The sequence below is a fragment of the Pan troglodytes genome, chromosome 10 (assembly GCF_028858775.2).
Source record: "Pan troglodytes isolate AG18354 chromosome 10, NHGRI_mPanTro3-v2.0_pri, whole genome shotgun sequence".
Lineage (NCBI taxonomy): Eukaryota > Metazoa > Chordata > Mammalia > Primates > Hominidae > Pan > Pan troglodytes.
In genome coordinates this window covers 63,701,349-63,715,504 of record NC_072408.2, presented here as the reverse complement: position 1 = coordinate 63,715,504, position 14,156 = coordinate 63,701,349, and the positions used below count along the sequence as shown (strand labels likewise).

Here is a 14,156-nt window from a genome sequence, read left to right as displayed (position 1 = left end):
CTGGAGTGCAGTGGCGTGATTTCGGTTCACTACAACCTCCACCTCCCAGGTTCCAGCGATTCTCCTGCCTCAGCCTCCAGAGTAGCTGGGATTACAGGCGCCTGCCACCACACCTGGTTAATTTTTGTATTTTTAGTAGAGACGGAGTTTCACCATGTTGGCCAGGCTGGTCTCAAACTCCTGACCTCAGGTGATCCGCCCGCCGCAGCCTCCCAAATTACTGGGATTACAGGTGTGAGCCACTGCACCCGGCCTTTCAAAGCTCATTTCAGTCCCACCTCCTTCACAAAGCATTCTTCAGCCACCTTCGTTTTCATCCTTTTTTTCTCTGCACTCTTTCTACCCTTATCATTTACTTGACACTATGCAAATTCTACATGTATATGTATTTCTCATTTATTTTTAGTAATTATCTTCTTTCTTATTATAAAAGTAATACTTGTCCAATTTAAAATACAAAAAATATAGAGAAACAAACTGAAATGTGGAATCACATGTGATAAACACACACACAAGTTGGCTGAATATCTGTTACTCTTGGAATGGGGAAAGAATCATCTAGTCATCTGCCAAGAGGTATAAACCTAAAGTTTAGAAACAGAAATCTGACTTTTAAATGTTACAGTTCTATATGATATTTGTTCCATGGAGTAAATCATAAAGTTTCTCTCTCTCTTTTTTTTTTTTTTTTTTTTTTTGAGATGGAGTTTCACTGTCCTCACCCAGGCTGGAGTGCAATGGCACGATCTCCTCTCGCTGCAACCTCCACCTCCCAGGTTCAAGCAATTCTCCTGTCTCAGCCTCCCAAGTAGCTGGGATTACAGGTGCCTGCCACCACACCTGGCTAATTTTTGTATTTTTAGTAGAGACGGGGGTTTTACCATTTTGGCCAGGCTGGTCTCGAACTCCTGACGTGAAGTGATCCACCCACTTCAGCCTCCCAAAGTGCTGGGATTACAGGAGTGAGCCACCGTGCCTGGCCACAAAGTATCTCTTTTGTCAGGTGAGTTTTTTAACTTCTAGAAATATGCCACAAAGTGAGCCAGGTGTGGTGGCTCCGCCTGTAATCCTAGCACTTTGGGAGGCCAAGGCAGGTGGATCACGAGGTCAGGAGTTTGAGACGAGCCTGGCCAACATGGCAAAACCTGTCTCTACTAAAAATACAAAAATTAGCCAAGCGTGGTGGCATACGCCTGTAGTCCCAGCTACTCGGGAGGCTGAGGCAGGAGACTTGCTTGAACCTAGGAGGCAAATGTTGCAATGAGCCCAGATTGCACCACTGCACTCCAGCCAGGGTAACAGAGTGAAACTTTGCCTCCAAAAATAAAAAAATAAAATAACGAAAAGCTATTGGATTGACCATTGATACTTTCCACATCTGAAGAAATCTACCTTATTTTCAAAAGGGCAAAAAAAGGAAGGGTTCCCCGCCCCAGGTTAAAATATAGTAAAATCTCTGAGTAATTCATAACAAATAAAGAACCTTCACACTACCATAAATCTCTACACTGTGTTCCAATCTGTTGAGTGCCTGAATCCAATGACAGCTTTGGACGTCCCCTTCCCCCATAATCTCTGTGCAGACCCTCATCCTCACCCCAGATGCCTTTGGAGTTTTCATTCTTTATTATAAACAATTGATAGTTTCTCAGACTTTTATATACAGCGTAAAGAAAATCCGTACCCGGCCGGGCGCGGTGGCTCACGCCTGTAATCCCAGCACTTTGGGAGGCCGAGGCGGGCGGATCACGAGGTCAGGAGATGGAGACCATCCTGGCTAACACATTGAAACCCCGTCTCTACTAAAAATACAAAAAAATTTAGCCGAGCCTAGTGGTGGGCGCCTGTAGTCCCAGCTACTCGGGAGGCTGAGGCAGGAGAATGACGTGAACCTGGGAGGCGGAGCTTGCAGTGAGCGGAGATCGCACCACTGCACTTCAGCCTGGGCGACTGAGCGAGACTCCTCCAAAAACAAAAACAAAAACAAAAAAAAGAAAATCCGTACCCTTACTACTACACTAGGGGCACAAGGCGGGGAAGAGACTCAAACAATAAGAGCTACTACTGTTTGCTGAACACTTATGTACTGAGTACATTCCATCCTCAGAATCAACCTTAAACTGTTAACATCCTCATTTTACAGATGAGGAAAATGAGGCTCAGAAGAGTTAACTAACCTAAGAGACCCTGAAGTCCTAGCATTTTCCACATGGAACATTTTCCCCTGCAGGTCCCCTTTGCCTGTAGTTGTTCCTTCCACCTCTTCCTGTGCAGGATCTTAGCCCCTAACTGTTCCTCCTGTCCAGGCTGATCAATCCAAAGTGCCCAAACAGTGGCTGCTCATCTGCAACAACAATTCCTCCCTCTTACAAGAATCTCTTCGACCAACTCTTCCCCAAACTAGCCGCATTCTGGCCGACAGTCCCCTCTCCCACTCCAGCTAAAGTTCGATAAAATTCTTGCCGTTTCTTCCCCCAAGACAGGCCGTTTTTTAGCTCCTTCTCAGGCCTGACATTTTGAATAATGTCTATGCTAATGGAGATTCAGACCCTGATCTCTTCACTGCCGTACTATACTGGTAGTTTTCAAATTTAAAAGTCACTGGTTGAATTGTTTGTTTGCAACTTGAAATGTCCTTTCTCATAGAAGTGATACCATGGTCTGAAGCCAGCCTTTTCAGCTGTTATAATCATCCTGAAGCTGCCGTAAGTGGAGGAAACAAGGCAGTAATGAAATAAAACATTGGATTTAAGTGAATGAAAGAAAGAGGTTTTGGTAGAGTGACCATATAATTTACTATCCAACCAGGATACTCCGGGGAGTGAAAAGGTGCTATTAATAATTACACCAGGACAATAGGCAGGCATAAACTGAGGCTGTCCTGGACACATCAGGACATATGTTCACTCTAGGTGTAGGTCACATCAGAATGGCTTTGAGCAATTCACCCTAACCTCCTTGAGCCTCAATTTCTTCTTCTTCTTCTTCTTTTTTTTGAGACAGGGTCTCATTCTGTCACTCAGGCTAAAGTGCAATGGTGTGATCTCGGCTCACTGCAGCAGCCCCAAACTCCTGGGCTCAATCAATCCTCCTGCCTCAGTGTTCCTTGTACCTGGGACTAGAATCACCCCACCAAGCCCAACTAATTAAAAACAAATTTTTTTTTTTGAGATGGAGTCTCGCTCTGTTGCCCAGGCTGGAGTGTGGTGGTGCAATCTTGGCTCACTGCAAGCTCCGCGTCCCGGGTTCATGCCATTCTCCTACCTCAGCCTCCTGCGTAGCTGGGACTACAGGTGCCCGCCACCATGCCCAGCTAGTTTTCTGTATTTTTAGTAGAGATGGGGTTTTACCATGTTAGCCAGGATGGTCTCGATCTCCTGACCTCGTGATCCACCCGCCTCGGCCTCCCAAAGTGCTGGGATTACAGGTGTGAGCCACCGCGCCTGGCCAAAAACATTTTTTTTTTTTTTTGTAGAACTGGAATCTCACCATGTTGCCCATGCTGGTTTCCAACTCCAATCCTCAAATGATCCCACTGCCTCAGCCTCCCAAAGTGCTGGGATTATAGGTGTGGGCCACCGTCTCCAGCCTGAGCCTCAATTTCTTTATTGTGAAATGGGAGGATTGACATTATGGGGTGATTGTGAGAATGACATAAGTCAGAGTCTATCGTGCAAAATTGAATTTGTAAAGTACCATATAAATATACTTTTTCAGATAATAGTTATGACTAATACTGTTACAGGAAAGGGGTCCCAATCTAGACCCCAAGAGAAGGTTCTGGATCCTGCACAAGAAAGAATTTGGGGCGAGTTCATAAAGTAAAGTGAAAGCAAGTTTATTAGAGAAGTAAAAGAATAAAAGAATGGCTACTCCATAGGCAGAGCAGTGGCACGGGATGTTCAACTGAGTACACGTATAGTTATTTCTTGATTATATGTTAAACAAGGGGTGGATCATTCATGAGTTTTCCAGGAAAAGGGCAGGGATTTACCCTAACTGAGGGTTCCTCCCCTTTTAGACCATATAGGGTAACTTCCTAATGTTGCCATGGCATTTGTAAACTGTCGTGGTGCTGCTGGGAGTGTCTTTGAGTATGCTAATGCATTATAATTAGCGTATAGTGAGCAGTGAGGACAACTAGAGGTCACTTTCATCACCACCTTGGTTTTGGCAGGTTTTGGCTGCCTTCTTTATGGCATTGTTTTATCAGCAGGGTCTTTATGACCTCTATCTTGTCCTGCTGACCTATCTTGTCCTGTGACTAAGAATGCTTAACCTCCTGGGAATGCAGCCCAGTAGGTGTTAGCCTCATTTTACCCAGACCTTATTCAAGATGGAGTCCCTCTGGTTCCAATGCGTCTGACAATACTGCTGCCCTGAGGTGCCTGGCGCTGATTAGACCGCGATCAGGTGCATATTCGCTGTTGATTGATGTTACTCTCCTCTGTGCCACTCTCCCTATGTGGGCAGTCTCTTCTAACTGCGGGAACAGCAAACCAACCAGTGAGAAAGGCCATCGTCATTTCATTCTTTTGTGTGCCAAAGCACACAAACCACTTAGAGAATATTAGAGAATATGTTCTATTTCCTTCCAGAAAAAAAAACCCACTTTTTTTTTTTTTTTTTGAGACAGAGTCTGGGTGGAGTGCAGTGGCGCGATCTTGGCTCACTGCATCCTCATCTTCCTGGACTCAAGCAATCCTCCTACCTTAGCCTCCAGAGTAGCTGGTACTACAGGCACATGCCACCATACCTGGCTAATATTTTTGTATTTTTGGTGAAGATGGTGTTTCGCTGCATTGCCCAGGCTGGTCTACAATGCCTGAGCTCAAGCCATCTGCCTGCCTCTGCCTCCCAAAGTGCTGGGATTATAGGCATGAGCCACCGCGCCTGGACTCACACATTCTGTTTCGATTGAAGTATAAAATGAGTTACTGTTGGTGAGTAAAACATGAAATTTATAAACCCAAACCCCAATCAGCAAGCTAGTGAGAGAGAGTGCTCAGCATGGGTGCTCAGCACGCAGGAAGTCCTTGAGCACAGGCTCAGCTCACTTTTCACTTACAATTGAAAATCTTCACTCAGGTTATGTCATCTTTGGATACTCCCTCCTCAGACTTCTCCCCAGATCTCTAGGCAAGGGGGGCACTAATTAGACCAACGTGCTTTGCAGCCCTTGTTGACTATTTCCCTCACTTCTCGTTATAACATTGCCTTGAGGAGGAGACACTTCTACAGTAACCAGGACATGCCCGGGAAGTCCCATTATGTGGGGCCCTTTACCCACCTTTTTGGCCAGCTTCCAGTGTTCTTGACTTACTGGAGATCTGGTAGTCTTACGGCCGAAACATAATTCGGTCTTCATTCTCTTATCTCATGTCCGAGAACCAACTATTCAACTTCCTCCCTCACTGCTGACTGGGGCGACTTTTCCATGGAACTAAAAATCCTCCACATACCCGCTCTATATGACCTTGTTCTTTATTTTCCAAGGTTCTTAACCTAATACAGTTATTATTTACAATTCTGTGTAAATCCTTTGTGGGATTTTTTACATACTATAACCATTCATGCATTCAACACATATTTTTTGAGTGTCTAGTATATACAACAGGTGCTGGTCTAGGTCTAGGGCTGTATCAGTGAATGAAACTAAGTCTTTACTGTCAAGGAGTTTACATTTAATTGGGTGACACAAAAACTACAATAGATAGATAATGTGTCTATTATAGAAATGATAATAGGTGTTATGGGAGAAAATTATTATAGTGTAAGGAGGACAGGTAGTCCAGGGGAGGGGTGTGGAAATACTGCTTTACACAAGGGTAGTCTGGGACAGCTCCGCTGTCAAGGTGGTATCTGAATAGAAATGAGAGAGCAAGCCATATGGATATGTGATGAAAGTGTCCCTGGCCGGGCACGGTGGCTCATGCCTGTAATCCCAGCATTTTAGGAGGCAGAGGCGGGCGGATCACGAGACCATCCTGGCTAACACGGTGAAACCCCGTCTCTACTAAAAATACAAAAAATTAGCCGGGCGTGGTGGTGGGCGCCTGTAGTCCCAGCTACTCGGGAGGCTGAGGCACGAGAATGGCATGAACCCGGGAGGCGGAGCTTGCAGTGAGCCGAGATCGCGCCACTGCACTCCAGCCTGGGCGACAGCGATACTCCGTCTCAAAAAAACAAAAACAAACAAATAAAAAAACGCAAAATTAGCCAGGTGTGGTGTTGTGCGCCAGTAGTCCCAGCTACTCAGGAGGCTGAGGCAGAAGAATTGCTTAAATCCGGGAGGTGGAGGTTGCGGTGAGCCGAGATGGCGACATTGCACTCCAGCCTGGGCAACAAGAGCAAGACTCCGTCCCAAAAATAAAAAAAATGAAAATAAATAAAAAGAGACGGCCAGGAGCGGTGGCTTACACCTGTAATCCCAGCACTTTGGGTGGCTGAGGCGGGTGGATCACCTGAGGTCGAGAGTTTGAGACCAGCCTGACCAACATGGAGAAACCCTGTCTCTACTAAAAATACAAAATTAGCCAGGCGTGGTGGCGCATGCCTGTAATCCCAGCTACTCTGGAGGCTGAGGCAGGAGAATGGCTTGAACTCGGGAGGCGGAGGTTGCTGTGAGCCAAGATCACGCCATTGCACTCCAGCCTGGGCAACAAGAGCGAAACTCCATCTCAATAAATAAATAAATAAATAAATAAATACAATGATATTGCAGAGGCCAAGTGAAGAAAATGTCCATAATCATACTCCAAAATAATAGGCTTCCTTGGCTGGGTGCGGTGGCTCACACCTGTAATCCCAGCACTTTGGGAGGCCAAGGGGGCAGATCACGAGGTCAAGAGATGGAGACCATCCTGGCCAACATGGAGAAACCCCGTCTCTACTAAAAATGCAAAAATTAGCTGTGTGTGGTGGCTTGCATCTGTAGTCCCAGCTACTCAGGAGGCTGAGGCAGGAGAATCGCTTAAACCCAGGAGGCGGAGGTTGCAGTGAGCTGAGATCGTGCCACTGCACTCCAGCCTGACGACAGAGCAAGACTCTGTCTCAAAAAAAAAAAAAAAAAAAAAAGCCTTCCTTTTTTATTTTGTCACATGATATTAATTTACTTGCATATCTCCTTCACTAGACTGTTGGATTTTGTGGCCTGGGAATATATCACATCCATTACTCATCTCTAGGGCTTATGCTTAGCTCAGTGCCTGACACGTTAGACTTTTCTCCTTTTTTTTTTTTTTTCAGATGGAGTCTTCCTCTGTCACCCAGGCTGGAGTGCAGTGGCACTATCTTGGCTCACTGCAACCTCTGCCTCCAGGGCTCAAGCAATTCTCCTGCCTCAGCCTCCAGATTAGCTGGGATTACAGGTGCCCACCACCATGCCCAACTAATTTTTGTATTTTATTTTATTATTTTATTTATTTATTTTTGAGACAGGGTCTCACTTTGTCACCCAGGCTGGAGTGCAGTGGCGTGATCTTGGCTCACTGCAACCTCTGCCTCCCGGGTTCAAGCGATTCTCCCGCCTCAGCCTCCCAAGTAGCTGGGATTACAGGTGCCCGCCACCACGCCCGGCTAATTTTTGTATTTTTAGTAGAGACAGGGTTTCTCCATGTTGTCCAGGCTGGTCTCAAACTCCTGACCTCAGGTGAGCCACCCGCCTCGGCCTCCCAAAGTGCTGGGATTACAGGGGTAAGCCACTGCGCCCAGCCTAATTTTTGTATTTTAGTTAAGACCGGGTTTCACCATGTTGGCCAGGCTTGTCTGGAACTCCTGGCCTCAAGTGTTTTGCCTGCCTCGGCCTCTCAAATTGCTGGAATTACAGATGTGAGCCACAGCATCAGATCTAGGCTTTTCTTGTTGGGAATGTTTTTCCTTCTTTCACAAAACCTTTTATTTTGAAAACAATATAAACTAGAGAAAAGTTGCAAGAATAGTACTGCAATGAACTGAAACGCCCTTCACCTAGATCACTAATTGTTAGTAAACATTTTGCCACATTTGTTTTTTTCTCTTTCTCTCCATTTGAAATTAAGTTATAGATATCACAACCCAACATGCCTAAATAATTTAGTGTCTATCCTTGAAGAAAGATATTCTCTTACTGTACAATCACCAAATTCAGGACATTTAACATTGATACACTATGATTATCAATATATAGTCCATATTCAAATTTTGCCAATTGTCCCAATAATGCCTTCTGTAACAATCCTTCTCCCTTCACACATTTCATTTAGTTCTCGTGTCTATTTGGGCTCCTTTAATCTAGAACAGTTCCTCAAACTTTATTTTCTATGACATGAACATTTTTGAAGTGCACAATGTTGACAAAAAGAGTCAAACTCTATAAAATATTTAAAGAAATTTATTCTGAGCCAAATATGAGTGACCATGGTCTGTGACACAGCCCTCAGGAGATCCTGAGAACATGTGCCCAAGGTGGTTGGGTGCAGCTTGGTTTTATACATTTTAGGGAGGGCATGAGACATCAATCAAATACATTTAAGAAGTACATTGGTTTGGTCCAGAAAGGTGGGACAACTCAAAGCAGATAAGGCAGTGGAGGGGCGGCGGGGGCGGGGGAGGGGGCGGCGGGGGCGGTGGGGGGAGGGCGTCGGTCGGGGGGCCTTCCAGGCTATAGGTAAATTTAAACATTTTCTGGTTGACAATTGGATGAGTTTGTCTAAAGACCTGGGATCCATAGAAAGGAAATGCTCAGGTTAAGATAAAAGATTGTGGGGGCCGGGCACGGTCGTTCACGCCTATAATCCCAGCACTTTGGGAGGCAGAGGTGGGCAGATCACGAGGTCAAGAGATGGAGACCATCCTGGCCAACATGGAGAAACCCTGTCTCTACCAAAAATGCAAAAATTAGCTGGGGTTGGTGGTGCGTTCCTGTAGTCCCAGCTACTCAGGAGGCTGAGGCAGGAGAATTGCTTGAACCTGGGAGGCAGAGGTTGCAGTGAGCCGAGATCGCCACTGCAATCCAGCCTGGTGACAGAGGGAGACTCTGCCTCAAAAAAAAAAGAAAAAAAAGATTGTGGAGACTTCGCTGGCCTGGTGGCTCACGCCTGTACCCCAGCACTTAGGCCAGGCACAGCGGCTTACTCCCGTAATCCCAGCACTTAGGCCAGTCGCATTGGCTCACATCTATAATCCCAGCACTTTGGGAGGCCGAGGCAGGCGGATAGCCTGAGGTCGGGAGTTCGAGACCAGCCTGGCCAGCATGGTGAAACCCCTTCTCTACTAAAAATACAAAAATTAGCTGGGCGTGGTGGCAGGCGCCTGTAATCCCAGCTACTCGGGAAGTTGAGGCAGGAGAATGGCTTGAACCCAGGAGATGGAGGTTGCAGTGAGTCAAGATGGCGCCATTGCACTCCAGCCTGGGCAACAGCATGAAACTCCATCTCAAAAAAAAAAAAAATTAGCCAGGCATGGTGATGCGTGCCTGTAATCCTAGCTACCAGGGGGCCTGAGGCAGGAGGATCACTTGAACCTGGGAGGTGGAGGTTGCAGTGAGACAAGATGGTGCCACTCTACTCCAGCCTGGGCAACAGAGTGAGACTCCATCTCAAAAAAAAAAAAAAAAAAAAAAAAGATTGTGGCGAGCAAGTTTCTTTTAAACTCTTACAGTGGCTGCCCTTAGAGAGAATAGATGACAGATGTTTCCTATTCAGACCTTAAAAGGTGCTAGACTCTTAGTTAATCTCTTCAGGAGTGCTCGCTTCGGCAGCACGTATATATGATGATCTTTTCAGGGTTCGGAGGGCCTGGAAGAAAAAGATCTAGCTATGTTAATAGAGATTCTTTACAGATGTGAATCTTCCCCTCCAAAGGACAGCTGTGCAGGGCCATTTCAAAATATGGCAAAGAAACATGTTTTGGGGTAAAATATTTTGACTTTCTTCTTTGTCACATAATGTTATGCCAGAGTCAGATTGGAAAGTAAGTCACGATATATAGGGTTAAATCAAACCCATCTGATGAGAATTTATAGTTTGTAGGCCATGACTCTCCAGACCCTTAAGATAGGAATTTAGGCGAGATGAAAAAAAAAAATCAGAGCTTAGTCTTCACAGACAAATAGATTTTTAGAATGTTCATCAATTTAGGTTTTCTAAATGTCTCTTCATGATGAGGTTTCTTCCATTTTTGGCAGTAAACTACATAAATGATCTTGTATATATATATTAGAAATACAGGCCCAGAGCGGTGGCTTATGCCTGTAGTCCCAGCACTTTGGGAGACTGAGGTGGGCCTCACTTGAGGCCAGGAGTTCCAGACTAGCCTGGGCAACATGACAAAGCCACATCTCTACTAAAAATACAAAAATTAGTTGCGTGTGGTGGCATGGGACGGCCTGTAATCCCAGCTACTCAGGTGGCTGAGGCAGAAGAATCGCTTGAACCCAGGAGGTGGAGGTTGTAGTGAGCCAAGATCATGCCACTGCACTCCAGCCTGAGACACAGTGAGGCTCTGTCTCAAAACAAAAAAACAAAAAAACAAAAAAACCCCACAGTGTTGGGTGATTCACTATTAAAGAGTAATTTACCAGTTAAGAAAAAATATGGAGCACGAATTTCCATGTCAGCATGTCATCCTTTCACAGGAGGCATGCTAATCTTCTTTGTAACATCCAATTTTAATATATATGCTAGGCCGGGCGCGGTGGCTCACACCTGTAATCCCAGCACTTTGGGAGGCCAAGGCAGGCAGATCACAAGGTCAGGAGATCGAGACCATCTTGGCTAACACGGTGAAACCCCGTCTCTATTAAAAATACAAAAAATAAGCCGGGCGCTGTGGCGGGCACCTGTAGTCCCAGCTACTCAGGAGGCTGAGGCAGGAGAATGACGTGAACCCGGGAGGCGGAGCTTGCAGTGGGCCGAGATCACGCCACTGCACTGCAGCCTGGGCAACAGAACGAGACTCTGTCTCAAAAAAAAATACACACACACACACACACACACGTATACACATACATACACATGTGCATACACACATACGTGCACGCACATGTACATATATACATACGTGCACGCACATGTGCATATATACATACGTGCACGCATGTGTATATATACATATGTACACACATATACACATATATATATGCTGAAGCAAGCATAATTTACCAATTTTTTAAAGGAGGATTATGTCAAATCAAAAACTGTGATGGGACCAGGCAAGGTAGCTCATGTCTGTAATACCAACACTTTGGGAGGCCAATGTGGGAGGATTGCTAGAGGCCAGGAGTTTCAGACCAGCCTGGGCAGTATAGCAAGACCCTTTCTCTTAAAAAAAAAAAAAGGAAACTGTGATGGATGTGAGATCTTACCCCACTTGCATAGTCATAAATAAGCACATAGATAGAGATGATAAATAGATACTAGACGAAACATCAGGCTTCGTCTAGTCAAAGATCAGAGCTTTATTTACTCACAGCAATAAGAGTAGCCACAGCGACATTGCTGAGTTGTCCTCAAGCCTGAGAATTCATATAGGAAAGAGACTCTCCTCAAAGGAGAGGGAAAAGCTTTGTTCCCTAAGGTAAACACATTTTACAAAAAGGAAAGGTGTTTGTGGATTCTCACCTTTTGGAATCTAAGTATCTATCTCTACTGGGAAGATAAAATCAGCCTCTTTGAGGCTTTTCTCCACTTTTGACTTGCAAACTCACGGAGAGATAGTTCTCTACATTCTTTCAGAGATCTTTCTAGGGAGGAGGGGAAGTTCCCTATCCTGGAATGTAAGGATCTGCCACCAGGTAAGATAAGAGAAGTTTTATTATCCTTTAAGTGGAAGCCAGTGTCTCCATAATGAAGGTTGTAGAGAACAAATATTTATGGGGGAAATGAAAGCAAGAATTTTCATTTTCATAGTAGATTAATATCTGTGGTTCAAGAGCCTGAGTTTGCAGGAACACTCATTAATACAGAGAAAATGTATTTCCCACAGACTATAGTGCAAAACTTCAGAATAGATAAAAGTTGACTTTAGTAACACATGGGTATTCCTTCTGCCCTCCTTCCCTCCCATTTACTGCATCTTTTTTTTTATCTTTGGTGCTCTCACCGGACTCTACCCTGTACTTCTATTTTGGGGTATGGATCCCTTCCCAAAAGACTCTTTGTTACAAGATTACTTTTCCCATATTTTACATCCTATATTTTTAGAGTAGCTCATCTCAGCTAGTTGTTAGAAGGAAAGTAAACTAAGTCAAAATTAGTCATCAATGAATTATTAGCTTTTAGTACTGCGGGAGATTTTTTTTTTCAAGAGTACCAATGTGTCCGGAAGTGGTGGGTTCTTGGTCTCACTTCAACAATGAAGCTGCGCGGTGTTACAGCTCTTAAGGTGGCGCGTCTGGAGTCTTTCCCTTCTGATGTTCAGATGCGTTTGGAGTTTCTTCCTTCTGGTGGGTTCGTGGTCTCGCTGGTTCAGGAGTGAATCTGCAGATCTTCGCGGTGAGTGTTACAGCTCATAAAAGCAGCGTGGACCCGAAGAGTGAGCAGTAGCAAGATTTATTGCAAAGAGTGAAAGAACAAAGCTTCCACAGTGTGGAAGGGGACCGGAGCGGGTTGCCAATGCTGGCTCAGGCAGCCTGCTTTTATTCTCTTATCTGGCCCCACCCACATCCTGCTGATTGGTAGAGCCGAGTGGCCTGTTTCGTCAGGGCGCTGATTGGTGCGTTTACAATCCCTGAGCTAGATACAAAGGTTCTCCATGTCCCCATCAGATTAGTTAGATACAGAGTTTCCACACACAGGTTCTCCAAGGCCCCCCCAGAGCAGCTAGATACAGAATGTCGATTGGTGCACTCACAAACTTTGAGCTAAACACAGGGTGCTGATTGGTGTGTTTACAAACATTGAGCTAGATACAGAGTGCTGATTGGTGTATTTACAATCCCTGAGCTAGACATAAAGGTTCTCCAAGGCCCCACCAGAGCAGCTAGATACAGAGTGTCGATTGGTGCACTCACAAACCTTGAGCTAAACACAGGGTGCTGATTGGTGTATTTACAATCCCTGAGCTAGATATAAAGACTCTCCACGTCCTCACCAGAGTCAGGAGGCCAGCTGGCTTCACCTAGTGGATCCCGCACCGTGGCTGCAGGTGGAGCTGCCTGCCAGTCCTGCACCGTTTGCTCACATTCCTCAGCCCTTGGGTGGTCGATGGGACTGGGCGCCTTGGAGCAGGGGGTGGTGCTCGTCGGGGAGGCTCCGGCCACACAGGAGCCCATGGAGTGGGTGGGAGGCTCAGGCATGGCGGGCTGCAGGTCCCAAGCCCTGCCCCGTGGGAAGGCAGCTAAGGCCCGGCGAGAAATCGAGCACAGCGCCGGTGGGCCAGCACTGCTGGGGGACCCAGTACACCCTCCGCAGCCACTGGCCCGGGTGCTAAGTCCCCCATTGCCTGGGGCCAGCAGGGCTGACTGGCTGCCCGAGTGCGGGGCCCACCAAGCCCACGCCCACCCGGAACTCCAGCTGGCCCGCAAGCGCCACACGCAGCCCCGGTTCCCGCTCGTGCCTCTCCCTCCACACCTCCCTGCAAGCTGAGGGAGTGGGCTCCAGCCTTGGCCAGCCCAGAAAGGGGCTCCCACAGTGCAGTGGGGGGGCTGAAGGGCTCCTCAAATGCCACCAAAGTGGGAGCCCAGGCAGGGGAGGTGCCGAGAGCAAGCGAGGGCTCTGAGGACTGCCAGCACGCTGTCACCTCTCACCAATACTTGTCATGTAGATGGGAGACACTGTAAAAATAAAGTGAGGTGGAAGAAAAAGGTCTGTGAAAGCATACTTGTAATTCATAAAATACCATATAAATGAAAGTAAATTTGTGTAATAATTCTAAACCAAAAATAAAATTCTAAGGCCCCCCAACCATCTGAATGGACTTTCTCCTGGCCAGGGCACTTTTAAAATTTAACCTGAAAGACTGGTTTGGGCCATGATGGAAGGGGGTGGTCAGACATGCCTCGTTATACCTCTCTGGCATTAATATCAACACAGAATTCAGTCTGATAAGAAACATTTTACAGCCTATTCTCTCTGAAGCCCACTACCTGAAGGCCTCCTCTGCACATCAGAACTTTGGTCTCCATAATCCTTCATCTTAACCCAGACATTTCCTTTCTATTCATCCCAGGTCTTTAG

The 14,156-nt window shown here is 46.2% G+C and overlaps 1 non-coding gene across 1 annotated transcript; it reads right to left on the bottom strand.

Moving 5' to 3' along the window:
• On the bottom strand, nucleotides 10,568-10,673 carry LOC112205102 (U6 spliceosomal RNA). The gene has a single exon (XR_002938963.1). It is a non-coding gene; the product is annotated as a U6 spliceosomal RNA (small nuclear RNA).
• Between the last annotated feature and the right edge of the window lie 3,483 nt (nucleotides 10,674-14,156).